Genomic DNA, 15,200 nt, shown 5'->3' with positions numbered 1-15,200 from the left:
TCACTTTACAATAAGCTTTAATTATAGAGACACCTGATAAAATGCAGATGAGCTATCTGTTCCAGAGCTGTGTGGATTCTAATAAATAGAATTGGTAGCATGTGTGCATATATGAGAATGAGAGACAGACCGAGACGTAGAGACAGAGACGTATACATAATTGTACTGAGATTTTTGAAGTGAGTATTTTAAATTTGTAAAATTTTATTGGCTGGAATTATATTTAACAAATTAGAAAAGGCTCTCACATAATTTGTCTTTATTTATTGTGTCAAAATACTCAAAGAAGCAATGACACAGAAACAAAATAAGATCATTTGATGAATGCCTGTTATTTTTTTATATTGCCATGTGAAAGCGTTAAGTTTTTCTTTGTGTTTTGCAAAATAATATCAATTTAAATGCTAGAAGCATGAATGAATAACCATTTTTAAAAAGTCCCAAATGATGTAGAGCGTTTAGGAACCTTGGTCACTTTTCTTACTGTGGGCGAAATCTGACCACTGACAAATTATGCCAGAAATTCCAAATCAAATCAAATGGACGCCTTTTCCAGGTTAAGAAGTAACCCAGAGAAGGCCTGAACCAAAGGCCTCTTTATGTTACAAGGTTACTGTTAGAGCAACTCTGATCATTTCTGGTTTGCTTTTTGTTTCTTTATTTCTGCTGTATCCTTCAGCAGAGGTTTATTTCAAAAACTTGGTTACTAAATGAGGCTTTATTAATTAGGGATGGGCAGAAAACCAGCTGTGACATAGTGACCCTGGGTGGGAAGCCAAACCAGAGTAATTAAGACATAACATGGTAATGGGAACAAATAATGAATACACTCAGTGACCTGATGCCGAGCGGTGCCCCCTCTCCAGGCCTAGTTTTTTTTTTTTTTTTCTTTTACTTTTTTTTTCCTTTTAAACTGTTAGTCTTCTGGAATTGCTTTCTTATTGTACTTTGATACAGATGGTGTCCAAAGAAGTGACAATTGAGGAACATATAGAGAAACCGTGAGGTTTAATTAAAGGCTACTTCTGTTTATGTGATACTATTTTTATTGTTAGTGACCAGAGATTGGTATTCCTTTACTGCTTGTCACACAGAATTTCTCGTACACGGAGAAAAGCCAGTTGAATGATATCCTGGACCAAGTATGCATCTCTCCTCACCCAGTCATGCATGATCTACTGTATCAGCTGGGTTTATTCCTAGGATACTCACTCCTCTCTGATGCTGAGAAAGAAAAAAAAAAAGAATTTGGAAAAAGCCAACATGGTCCCCAAGCTCTCAGAAGAAGAGAAAGTCTCTTGTGGTCCCCTTTGCCAGATTCTGGCTACCCAGGAAGGAGACTTTTATCATGGAGTCCACATCAGAAGTTTGTAGACACAGAAGGACAAAGCAGTTATCAAGGAACATGCTCACTGTTCTGAAATGGTTCACAAAGTTTCCAGGTGGATAAAAACCTGACCCACTCAACCCACACTTTTTAATGCACTTTGGGTTTGGAACAAGGCTGATTGTGCCATGAGAAAAGAGTTTTGTTTTCAACATTTCAGAAAGTGCTATGACTGTCAAGTCTTTTTAGAAATACTTGCTGTCTTCCTGTTAAAATTTAGTTGTTTGGCACCTTTGCAGATCTTGAAGTTAAATAGGATCCTTACTCATATAATTCCAAATCTGACACAGAGTAGGTGCTTAATATAAGCTTATTAACTAATTATCTGTCTAGGCATGTAAAATGGTGAATCAAGGCAATTATCCAAATAAAGGAGTCCAATAAAATACAAAACAAGTATACCAACAAAATCAAACAAACCATTAAAATTCCTGTAATGGATGTTAAAACCTCTTGCTTTTTATTTTCCTGACTTCTAAGGCTAATTACTTCAGTTTACCATTTGTTTATGTGTATCAGCATATAGCCAAAATATTCATGATACCTTATCCAACCTAAGAGATTTTCTTGTACCAACGTAAAATCATTTGTACCTCAGTTCATTCTTTAGTTGAAACAAATCTTCACCCAGTTTCTGAGAGTAAAGGATTACTGAATAATATCTAACCTAACATTAACAGGAAAAAGAGTTATGAATATGTCAATTACAGCTCTCCGAAGTTATGCATTAGCACCACTTCGGGTGTAAAGGCTTCTCTTTTTTTTCTGTAAAAATTGCCTACCAGTTGTGAGAGAGCCAAAGACAGTATTCTCGATAATGTGTCTTTGTGTCATGAAAGCATTGGCATTTCTTTTGCCTTCTGTGAATCATATCATAGCTGGCACACTGAATTAATCAATAGAAACATTCTACATCTATTAGCAGTTTACTCTGGAGGCATAAATGTCCTGGGAAAAATAAAAGAAAGAATTGCCCCCATTTGATTTTAAAGCAGCTCTGTTCGGTTCTTATCACCTTGAGCAAAGAAGATATATTGCAGGATCATTGCTTTAAATGCTTTAAAAAAATTTTCAATGAGGTGAGTTTGAATAAACAGATAAATAAGATAATGGTAATAGAACCTAATGTTTTCTTCTGCTAGACCTACATTATTTTTGTTTTAACATGATATTCAGGTGAATGATTTCAGGACAGTTCTAAGAGTGTTCTCTGTATTGGTAGCCCTGACTTGTGCATATTATTAACATAATGTACAAAAGAAGGACCTACCTCTTATAGCAAAAGTATTTGCATCTATCTTCTTTAATGGTCAGGGCAAACATGCATGCTTCCAGAAAGAAAGGGCTATGGGTTTGGGTGGTAGGGAATGGCTATGAGAAGTTTACTTCTGTTTAAACAAACAGAATTTCTTAGCCAACCTGAAAATAAATGCTTTATGATTTTTTCCCCTAAATCTTTCAATTCCTTCTGTTTGGGTGGGTTTTATTTAAAAGTCAAGCTCAGTAAATTCAGAACTTTGAAGACATATTTTCCATATCCTTTGAGTAAGTTTAGAAAGTTTTTCTCTTCCTGGTTTTAAAGTGAAGGTAAAAAAAAATCCCCGCAAACAGGAAAGAGGTCCTTGGGCTAAGTCAGACTCCATCCATTGCTTAGCTGAAAACATAATGAAATATAGAAATTTATAAAGATAAAAGTACAATTTCCCCATCAGCCCACTGTTAACACTGCAAAGGACCTGTGCATTAAGCACATAGAGATAGTACCCTACGGCATGTCACAGGTAACTTGGAATAAAGGCAGTTGCTTCTGTGGTCTCAGAAGACAGGCAAGTGCTCTTTTCTTTGGAAGATATTAATACTGATGCAGTAAACATTTCCAGAGATGCTTTCCCAGAGTGGAGTCCTTTGCTTTTTACCCATTCATTCTCCTGCCTGTTCTTTGTGCTTGAAAAGAAGAGAACCGGCAGCATATAAAAAATAGTGGATGGAAGATGGACAGAGTCAGAAAAAAAGAAAGTGATTAGAGATGGACCCAGAAAACCATCCTATTTCCTGACAAGTGCCTTGTGGAGGCTGAGGAGAGAATAATTCCTGGAAGCATCGTTTATGCACTTGTGTACTTCTCATTTACCCTTTTCTGTATTTTCCAGCTTCTCTAAAATATGTTTTACATTTTTAATTAAATAAAAGTTTTCATTTTTTAAAAGTAAATGGTCTCTCAAGGCATTCACGTTAGCCCATGTCGATGAATAATATAGTTGGAAAGAAACTTAAAGTTTATTTGACACAACATCTTCAAGGGATGTGGGAAGGAATCAATTATCTTGACTTCAGGTGTTGAGCATTTTCATCTATCATCTATCCATCGATCTATCAATCGATCTATCTATTGACCTATACATACAGCTGAATATACACACATTATGTAATTTTCATGTGTGTTATGTGTGAAAATTGTAAGAATTATAATGTATGCCAAACTCTTTATCCTCAGTAATTGCACACTAGGACAGTAGTGTGCAGATAGTGAATATTATATTTTTGCCTCACTCTAGATCCACAGCCTATTCTTCTCCACCCAGCTCTGTTCTCGACAGACTCCCTCAACTTCTTGTTTGCGATGGGGTTTCGGCAACAGCTGCACGGGTAGTACATTTGTAGGACAGGAGGGGAATGAGTTAAAGCCCTTATTCCCCCACTTCCTTCTTACCAGGCCACAGGTTGTCAATGGCTACCACCATGGTGTGCTCCAATTCATCTAATCATTCATTTAATAAATAGATATCGAAGCCCAATCTGTTCTAGATGCAGGGAGGCACAACAGAGACCAAAGGCATGAGATCTCTGCTCACACAGAATTCATTTTGAAAGTGGCTTTTTTTCATTGTTTTTATTTTTAATCATGAAATACTTGAAGGATTTTGTGATCTACCTTTTAGTGAAAGAGGCATTTTTTTAAAAAATTAGAAAAAGATGTCAAAAGCAGTCATTGTAAATGGAGGTAGTCCTTTGATATATTCATGGCAAATACATTGTATATACCAGGGAAATTGTTGAGTAAAAGAAGAAAGTGAATTTTAGTTACCATTCGATGGGTATTTGAGTTGCAGTGCTTCCAAGTAAATTAATGAAATATTAAAGATAGGCATGTAAGTGAAGAGACCCTATTTGTCAGTCATACTCTAAACTGTGCAGAGCACATGCATTAATCTAGGCTGTAAAATTATTAAAAACTGCAGATGATCTTTGTTTACCACTTTCACGTTGTTTTGATGTAGGAAAGAAATTCATCATTCGTCAGGAAACTTACTTGAGTTATAGATTTGATAACTAAGACTGACTATACATAGTGATAAAACATCTGCTTCAGTCTAGTCAGAAGCTCAGTTAATTTTGGGAAGAAGTCAGTCAAGCCTGTTGCTTGGTGGCATGTAGACAAAACTACCAAGTGATCGACTGAGTTTTTCACTTTTGAATGGGTTGTTTGGCACTGTGTAGACCCAGCCTATGATTATACTGCCATCTGTATTCTTTCTTACATCAGGCTTATTTCAGCCACAACTTATACATGCTGTTTTGAGAAGAACTAGTCAATATTTTGGTTTGTCTTTAGCTATAAGAGTGCCGTAGACAGTCTTGCATGAACTTGGCTCTGCCTTGCTAATTCTCTGTCAGTTCTGGCAGCTATAGGAATCTAAGTTCATGGTGTAGATATTTGGATTCCCCTCAAAATAAAAATAAAATATGTAAAATAAAATCTTAAGATAGGCTTCTTTTCTTTGACAAAAATACCCAAATTCCTAGAAATGGCCAGCCATAGTACATAGTGTATATGTGTGTGTGTGTGTATATATATATATATATATATATATATATATATATATATATATATATATATGTTTGTGTGTGAGAGAGTATAATTTTAATGTAAAAACAATACAAACAGAATAGACTATTTTGAAGTTAACAATTACTCATGTTATCATAGTTTCCAAACTACATGAAGCAATTGAATAAATCATCCCTTTCCAAATTCAACTGTACATAAATGCTTTTGAAATTATAAGATACTAGTGATGGTGGTAGGAATGTTCACTCAAAATTGGAAAATGAATTAAAATATTACATGTATTTTTCTTCAATAGAGCTATCACATCTTATAATGTTACAGCCACTATAGGGACCAGTTATTTCTTCTAAGGACATAGGCTTACAAAAAGAGAGAAAGTTTGAGCTTTGGAGGGAAATGAATCATCAAAGAGTTTTTGCATAATGATAAAATTATTCTCTGGTTTTAACAGGTCAGAGCCATATTGAAACATGTTCCTCTATAAATACACCTGAATCAAAATCCCTTTGTTTGTCTGTTTCTTTCTTTCTTTAATGAAAGTTAGGGGAAGTGATAAGTCAAAGAAATTGAGGAGGAAATATGTATTCTTTGTTCAACCAAGGGGATAAAATGGGCAGATTCAGGTTTTGTGGGCCCTGAAATTTATACTATTTAGGTGACCCACTTTTGAAAAATATATAAAATAACAAATAAAAAATTAAGTACAAAAGTTGATGTTATTTAATTGAGAGGAATGTTATTTAATGTAATTTAGTTTAATTAATGTTATTTAAAATCAGAGGAAAATGATCTTTGGAAGAGTCACATACAAATCAGGGACCCTAAACCCTAAGCTTCATTAGCTTCACAACATAGCCAGTGGGCTAACAGAATATACTAGAACAACAACAATAAGAAAATTACCTGGAATTTGAGCAAAGGAAAACAATTCATCATAAAAAATATGATTTATGATATATCTTACATTTAAATCTCTTTTGGCTACCTAGTATTCATAAATAACTCTTGTGCAGGGTAATCTGGGTTTCTTCTTTCCTTTATTCCAGTAAAATCTGAGTCAGCTGATTCTTAATTTTATTATCTTTTGAAACATTTTAGAATCACTAAGTAAAAACCCTTCGAACATTAGGAGTAGTGGGCATATTACCAGAAGAAATATGGTGACCCTAGAGGAGATATGAAGTAGTAATTGAGGGTTGAGAGACCACAGATTTTGTCTCACATGCCTTCAGCATCTTCACATTACAGATAAGTAAACTAAAGCCCAGAGAAGAGAGATCACTTGCCTAGCTTCACAGAAACCATTAATGGCAGAGGTGAGTTTAGAAGACACACCTGTGGGCAGACAATCCAGAACCATATTAACTACTTTTAACTCCAAACCCAAATCTCCAGTTTCCTTCACTGAGTCAGCCAAACGACTTATTATTGTAGTCACCACTATTGCCATCTAGATTAAGATTCTAAGTTCTAAAGAACTACCTAGTGAATTGCAGTGTCTTCTCTTAGGTTAACGTGGTATCATATGAGCCTTCTGAGAATGTTATGGTATTTACACTTACTTACTCTGACCATTGGAACCACTTGTAGCTGCATTGCATCTTGCCAGTTGTGAGTAATGTGGTTAGCACAAACCCAGGTACATGATTCTCTACTTTTAAGATAGTTCTTCCAGTCATTTAAGTAATTCACTCAGACAAAGGTGGTGTGGGAGTTCTTGAAACTCTTTTTTCCAGTAGTTTAACAGAGATTAATCCTCCCACATAAACAACTAAAAGTATTGATTTAAATATAAAAATACGTATTTTAGGTATATCAGGAACATGGGAAGAAAGTTAGTAGTTCTCAGAGGTCAAAAATGAAATGAAAGTAAGAACCCAAGAGGCAAGTAAAACAGTTAGTATAATTTGTGTCCTCAGGGCAATGATCAAACCTAGTTAAACTTGTTTCCTTTTGACATTTTCAAAGGTTGCAGTGCTCACAAGTGAAGAATATGGCGTCTAAAGGTGACCCTCCCCATAAAGCTGGGACCCTAAAGAGCCACACTCTCAGTAAGTAGAAATATTACCTTTTCCCAAGGGATCAGCTAGATAAACTGCTAATCTTGAACCTTGACTAAAGGAAGGACCTGTTCTTTGGGAATTCATACCACAAGCCAATCTTTACTGGCTGGGTTTGCAGATGGAATCCACAGTGCCTGGATATGTTCAAATAAAATTCAAGCCATGCATCAATTAAAGTGATGCTGAATTACTAGTGTCCCCAGGCACCTAGCCAGAGTAAATGCAAATTCTATCTAAAGGAGCCTATTTCCATCCAAGCCACAACAAATTGGCGTAAGTAAAGTTTCAAAGAATGTGAACTCAATTTCTAAAATTACAAAACACAAAAAGCAACAGGAAACATGAGCAGAATGAATGTTACCCCAAATCTTCCTATATTGGAAATATCAAAAAAGACTAGGTTTAGTATATTTAATAAATTAAAATAGAGGATAAAAATGAGTAAGAGAGAGGAGTTTATTTAAAACAATGACCAAGCAAGTATAAAATTAACCAAAGAGATCAATGAAATAAAAATATAATAATTGAAATTAAAAACTCAGTACTTACTTCTAAAATCAAATTAGACACAGATAAAAAGAGAGTTAATAATCTGGAAAATATATCTGAAGAAATTATCTGGAATGTAGTATAGCAAAAACAAAAAGAACACATGACTGAGTTATCCCAAGTAGGATATATTTAAAAATCCACATTTAAATATATAATGCTAAAGCTGGATATCACCAAAGACAAAGAGATGATCTCAAAATCAGACAGAAAAATAAATTGTCTAAATAAATATGGTGATTAAATTAATAGTTGACTTCTTATCAGTAACAGTGGAAGCCAGAAACAATAGAATACCTCCAGTGCCCTAAAAGAAAATAACTGTGAACCTAGAATTCTATATTCAACAAGTATTTTTTAAGAGTAAGTGTAAAATAAGAGCAGTTCCATGTGAAAGGTCTGAGATGCAAGGAAGAATAAGGATCAAAAAAAGTAATTAATAAATTGGGAAGTCTAAACAAACATTGACTATATAAAACAATACTTAAACTTTTGTGTTTGTAAAAGAAAAAAATAAGATGACATAAAAATCCATAAAGCAATAATGCGTGAAAAGGGAAGGAGTTATCAGAGTTATAGTTTTCTAACATTTGTTCAGAAGGAGAGTAAAGAAAATGATTAGCTTTAGAATTTGATAAATTAGTATGCATGTTAAGATTCCTAAAGTAATCACTAAAAGAAATAGAGTATTAAGTAAAAAGAAAAAATATATAATCGGAGACCATATTCAATTCATTCAAAAGAAGAAAATAAAGACAGCAGAAACATATAGAAAAGATGTGATCAATCTGTACTTCAAAATAAGGTAGAAATAAACCTGAATCCATCTATAATTATAATAAATCTAAATGGAGTAAATGACACAATGAAAGACAAATAGACATATATAGTACATTAAAATGCAAATAGGTTGAATGTATAAGAATGCAAAAGGTATACCACTAATACTATACTCCCCCCCCAAAAAAAAGAAAAGAAAAAAAATTAGTGCAGTTGATTAGTATCAGACAGTGTAGACACTGAGCTAAAAAGGATTACTTAGATTAAAGGAGATAACTAGGTAATGACGAATGACTCAGTACAATGGAAAATAAAAAATTTTTAAATATTATGCACCTAAAGTATATAAAGCAAGATTTTATCCTCAAAAATATATAAAACAAAAATTAAGACAAATACAAGTATAAGTGAACATTTAACTATACCTATAATTAATTGAGAAAAATAAATCAGGATATTTATTTGAAAAAATTTATACAAGCTTGATCTAATGAACATATATAGAACATATATAGAATATGTTTCATATTCTTCTTTTCTTTTGTTCCTTCAAAACTTAAAGCAAATTTCAACTGTGTTATTATACCATCTCTTCATAATTCTGCAAGAATTTCTAAAAAACATGAACTTGTTTTTACATAATCATAACATAAATATTTCTGATAAAATTATCAATAATTTATTGATATCATCCAAAATCCAGTCCACACTATATTAAAATTATCCTGATTGTCTCAGAATGTGTCTTATACTTGGTTTATTGGAAATAAGGTCAAAGAAGCTGTTCTCCTTTATTCCCCCCTGTTTTTCTTTTTTTTTTTTTTAATTAATTAATTATTTATCTATTTACTTTTCAAATTTTTAGCGTGTTGGGTCTTCATTGCTGCGCATGGGCTTTCTCTCTAGGTGTGGTGAGCAGGAGCTACTCTTTGTTGCAGTGTGCGTGCTTCTCATTGCAGTGACTTCTCTTGTTGCAGAGCATGGGCTTCAGTAGTTGTGGCATGTGGGCTCAGTAGTTGTGGTTCGCGGGGTCTAGAGCGCAGGCTCCATAGTTGTGGTGCATGGGCTCAGTTGCTTTGCGGCATGTGGGATCTTCCGGGACCAGGGCTTGTACCCATGTTCCCTGCATTGGCAGGCAGATTCTTAACCACTGTGCCACCAGGGAAGTACACCCCCCCACCCCCCCACAGCCCCCCCAACCTCCTGCCTCCGTTTTTCTTTAGGCCATTGACTGATTAAAGAAACTGGGTCATTTCTAAAAAGATCTCACATTCTGGATTTATCTGATTGCTTCACTGTGGTGTTAATTAACTTGTTCCTCATTCTTCTTTAGTCTCTATAAATGGAATTTAACTCTAAAGGCTTGAATAGATTTTGTCTCAATTTGGGAGTGGGAAGGGTGGAATTACTTAACATTCTTGCATTACAATGAGATAGCACCAATTCTGTTTGTCCTTCCTTTAGTAATGCAAAAATCAGTTGGTTCATTTGGTGATTGCCTGATTCATCCAGGTTTCATTCTCCATCAACCTTTCTCCTAATGGTTTTATCCATGATGACCATTGTCTGAATCTACTATTTCAGTACGTTTTGCAAAATGATATCTATTATTTTCAAGTACACAGAATACTTGTGAAAATTCAACACATTTTGCCATAAAGGAAGTATCAAAACATAAATGTTTATTAAAAATTGCTATCATACCAAGTACCTCTATTATCACTAGGAAATTCAAATGGAATTTATAAAAAGAGAACTTGAAAAATATCAATACATTTCAATTCTTTTTCAGTCAACCTTAAACGTGATATGAGGTATGAGACAAAAAAATGTCAATTTCATTTTTTAACTAAAATTCAAAATTCCTAAACAAAATATTAGAACACTGACATCTAGCAATGTGTAATAATACGAAATTCTTTCCAGAGGGAAGATTGATTAAACATTAGAAATATCACATAATGTAATTTACCAAACTAAGAGATGAATGGGCAAAAATAGCATGATTATCCTAATAGATGTAGCAAAATCCTTCAATAAGTTAAGCATACATTGATAGTTTTTATTTTTAAAAAAATGATGAAAGAAAAGAGAAGGAAGGAAAAGAACTTAGCAAAGTAAAAATAGAAAGGAATTACATTAATCTGATGAACAGTAATCTACAAAACATAGTACTTACCTATAAAATAGTGAAAACATTGGCTTTAAGATCATAAAAAACAAAAGGGTACCTACTATCTCCAATTCTGTTTGACATTATATTATAAACTTTAGCTAGTACAGTAAAGGAAGAAAAAGGAAGAAAATGTATACAGAGGCCACATGATTTAATGTTTAAGAGTATAGACTTTGGATCAGACTGCCTAGGTCTAAATAATTTCTGTATTGCTTATGAACTAAGTAATGAATAAGCTCAGTAACTAAACTTATTAGCTAAGTATTTTATCCTCTATATGCTTCAGTTTTTAGTCTATACAGTGGAGGTAATAATACCTACCTCGGTGGAGGAAAGTTAAATTAGTTATTATTTAAAAGTGCTTAAAACAGTGCTTGGAATGTGGTAAGTACTGTATAAGTATGTGTTAAAATGAATTGGAAAAAAATCCTGTCATCATTAGTCAGAGATGACAAGATTGTCTATGTAGAAAATTCAACAGAATATAGATGTAATTTATTATAACTAATTAGATAGTAAAGCAGTTTTGTTAAATACAAAATTAGCATATAAAAATGAGCAATACTACTACATACCAATAACTAATGCTAGAAAACATATTCTAAAAATGATAACCTTTACAATGACATAAAAGGTAAATAAGGTGCCTAGTGAAAATTCTAACAAAATGTGTATATGATATTTGTGGAAAAATAAAAGTTTATTTAAATACAATAAGAAAATCTAAATAAAGAGAGTTTTACCATGTTAATGGATAGGAAAATTCAATAGTGTTGAAGATGTTAGTTTTTTCCTAAATTGATCTATAGAATTGTGGCAGGTCATTTTTTTCCAGTATGGCCACAGTAAGATTTCCTTTCTCATCTATTTTCCTTACAATGCCTTATTGACATTTCTACCACAGAGAGGTGAGGGTGGGGGTCTATGTTCATCTCCCTTAATTGGTTAAGCTGTGGCAGAAATGATGGTATGTGATACTGAGGCTAAGTTGTAAATGTTGATGCGACTTCTGCCTGGACCTCTTGTGACACTAGCTTGTTCTAGAAATCTAGTCCCTGTGTCGTGGGGAAGTAGAGAAACAACAGGGAGAAGAGGTGTGGAGTAGTTCCAGCCAATATCCCAGCTGAGGTCCCAGCTGACATCCACCTTCAACCTCCAGACATGTGAATGACTGGCTGTAAGATGTGTCCAGCCTCCATCATCATCAGACTGAAACCACATGACAGATCCCAAGAAATAACTGCCCATCTGATCCCAGCTGAACCCCAGAACTGTGATACATGAAAATCAAAACGATTATTCTTTTATGTCACTAAGTTTAGGGTGATTTATACCAAAATAATAGATACCTGTTAATAACAAGAGTCAATTTTTGCTATTTAAAATTCCTATAAATTTTTAACCTGTAAGCTAATTCTAAAATAACAGGTACTCCTGAATTAAAAAAAAAACAAACTCAAAGTGAGGAGACTTCCCTTTTCAGATATCAAAAATTTAATAATTAATAAAGCTATAGAAACTAAACTAGGTGACATTGCCATAGGGTTAGACAAATAGATTAATGGAACAGAAGAGAAAATTCACCTATACAGGAAGCCCACAAAAATAAGGCCTACCTTTGTAAGCAAACTTCATTTATAACAGAGTTAGCATTGAAATTAGCAGGGAAAGGACAGACTTTGATAACTGATTCTGGGTGTAAAAGCAGTTATCCAATAAGAGTGCTTTATAAAATTTAGAAGATAATAAGAAAAATTTGACCCATTTTTCCTTGTAGCATAACTTTTTTAAACTTTTGGAAGTATATAAATATTGCAATGTTTTAAGCTGAAGGGTACAGACTTCCTAACACTCAAAAAAAAGGTGTCTAATAACTTAGCATGGCAAGTCACAATAATTAACTTATAATCCCTGAGTGTCATTCTTCAAAAGTAAACCATATGATCATCTCAATAGATGCAGAAAAAGCTTTCGACAAAATTCAACACCCATTTATGATAAAAACCCTCCAGAAAGTAGGCATAGAGGGAACTTACCTCAACATAATAAAGGCCATATGTGGCAAACCCACAGCCAACATCATTCTCAATGGTGAAAAACTGAAACCGTTTCCTCTAAGATCAGGAGCAAGACAAGGTTGTCCACTCTCACCACTATTATTCAACAGAGTTTTGGAAGTTTTAGCCACAGCAATCAGAGAAGAAAAAGAAATAAAAGGAATCCAAATCGGAAAAGAAGAAGTAAAGCTGTCACTGTTTGCAGATGACATGACACTATACATAGAGAATCCTAAAACTGCCACCAGAAAACTACTAGAGCTAATCAATGAATTTGGTAAAGTAGCAGGATACAAAATTAATGCACAGAAATCTCTTGCATTCCTATACACTAATGATGAAAAATCTGAAAGAGAAATTAAGGAATCACTCCCATTTACCACTGCAATAAAAAGAATAAAATACCTAGGAATAAACCTACCTAAGGAGACAAAAGACCTGTATGCAGAAAACTATAAGACACTGATGAAAGAAATTAAAAATGATACAAACAGATGGAGAGATATACCATATTCTTGGATTGGAAGAATCAACATTGTGAAAATGACTCTACTACCCAAAGCAATATACAGATTCAATGCAATCCGTATCAAACTACCACTGGCATTTTTCACAGAACTAGAACAAAAAATTTCACAATTTGTATGGAAACACAAAAGACCCCGAATAGCCAAAGAAATCTTGAGAAAGAAAAACGGAGCTGGAGGAATCAGGCTCCCTGACTTCAGACTATACTACAAAGCTATAGTAATCAAGACAATATGGTACTGGCACAAAAATAGAAATATAGATCAATGGACAGGAAAGAAATCCCAGAGATAAACACACACACCTATGGTCACCTTATTTTTGATAAAGGAGGCAAGAATATACAAAGGAGAAAAGACAGCCTCTTCAATAAGTGGTGCTGGAAAACTGGACAGCTACATGTAAAAGAATGAAATTAGAACACTCCCTAACACCATACACAAAAATAAACTCAAAGTGGTTTAAAGACCTAAATGTAAGGCCAGACACTATCAAACTCTTAGAGGAAAACATAGGCAGAACACTCTATGACATAAATCACAGAAAGATCCTTTTGACCCACCTCCTAGAGTAATGGAAATAAAAACAAAAATATACAAATGGGACCTAATGAAACTTAAAAGCTTTTGCATAGCAAAGGAAAACATAAACAAGACAAAAAGACAACCCTCAGAATGGGAGAAAATATTTGCAAATGAAGCAACTGACAAAGGATTAATCTCCAAAATTTACAAGCAGCTCATGCAGCTCAATATCAAAAAAACAAACAACCCAATCCAAAAATGGCCAGAAGACCTAAACAGACATTTCTCCAAAGAAGATATACAGATTGCCAGCAAACACAGGAAAGGATGCTCAACATCACTAATCATTAGAGAAATGCAAATCAGCAAATCAAAACTACAATGAAGTATCACTTCATACCGGTCAGAATGGCCATCATCAAAAAATCTAGAAACAATAAATGCTGGAGAGGGTGTGGCATGAAGGGAACCCTCTTGCACTGTTGGTGGGAATGTAAATTGATACAGCCACTATGGAGAACAGTATGGAGGTTCCTTAAAAAACTAAAAATAGAACTACCATACGACCCAGCAGTCCCACTACTGTGCATATACCCTGAGAAGACCATAATTCAAACAGAGTCATGTGCCACAATGTTCACTGCAGCTCTATTTAGATACAATAGCCAGGACATGGAAGCAACCTAAGTGTCCATCAACAGATGAATGGATAAAGAAGATGTGGCACATATATACAATGGAATATTACTCAGCCAAAAAAACCCGAAATTGAGTTATTTGTAGTGAGGTGGATGGACCTAGAGTCTGTCATACAGAGTGAAGTAAGTCAGAAAGAGAAAAACAAATACCGTATGCTAACACATGTATATGGAATCTAAAAGAAAAACAAAATGGTTCTGAAAAACCTAGGGGCAGGACGGGAATAAAGATGCAGACATAGAGAATGGACTTGAGGACACGGGGAGGGGGAAGGGTAAGCTAGGATGAAGTGAGAGAGTGACATGGACATATATACACTACCAAATGTAAGATAGAGAGCTAGTGGGAAGCAGCCACATAGCACAGGGAGATCAGCTCGGTGCTTTGTGACCACTTAGAGGGGTGGGATAGGGAGAGTGGGAGGGAGATGCAAGAGGGAGGGGATATGGGGATGTATGTATATGTACAGCTGATTCACTTTGTTATACAGCAGAAACTAACACACCGCTGTAAAGCAATTATACTCCAATAAAGACGTTAAAAAAAAAAAAAAGTTAAGTGGCCAAAGGCTGCTGATCTTTTAGGTG

This window comes from Balaenoptera physalus (genome assembly GCF_965194825.1).
Source record: "Balaenoptera physalus genome assembly, chromosome: 15".
Classification (NCBI taxonomy): domain Eukaryota; kingdom Metazoa; phylum Chordata; class Mammalia; order Artiodactyla; family Balaenopteridae; genus Balaenoptera; species Balaenoptera physalus.
Note: the sequence above shows the minus strand (reverse complement) of the source record.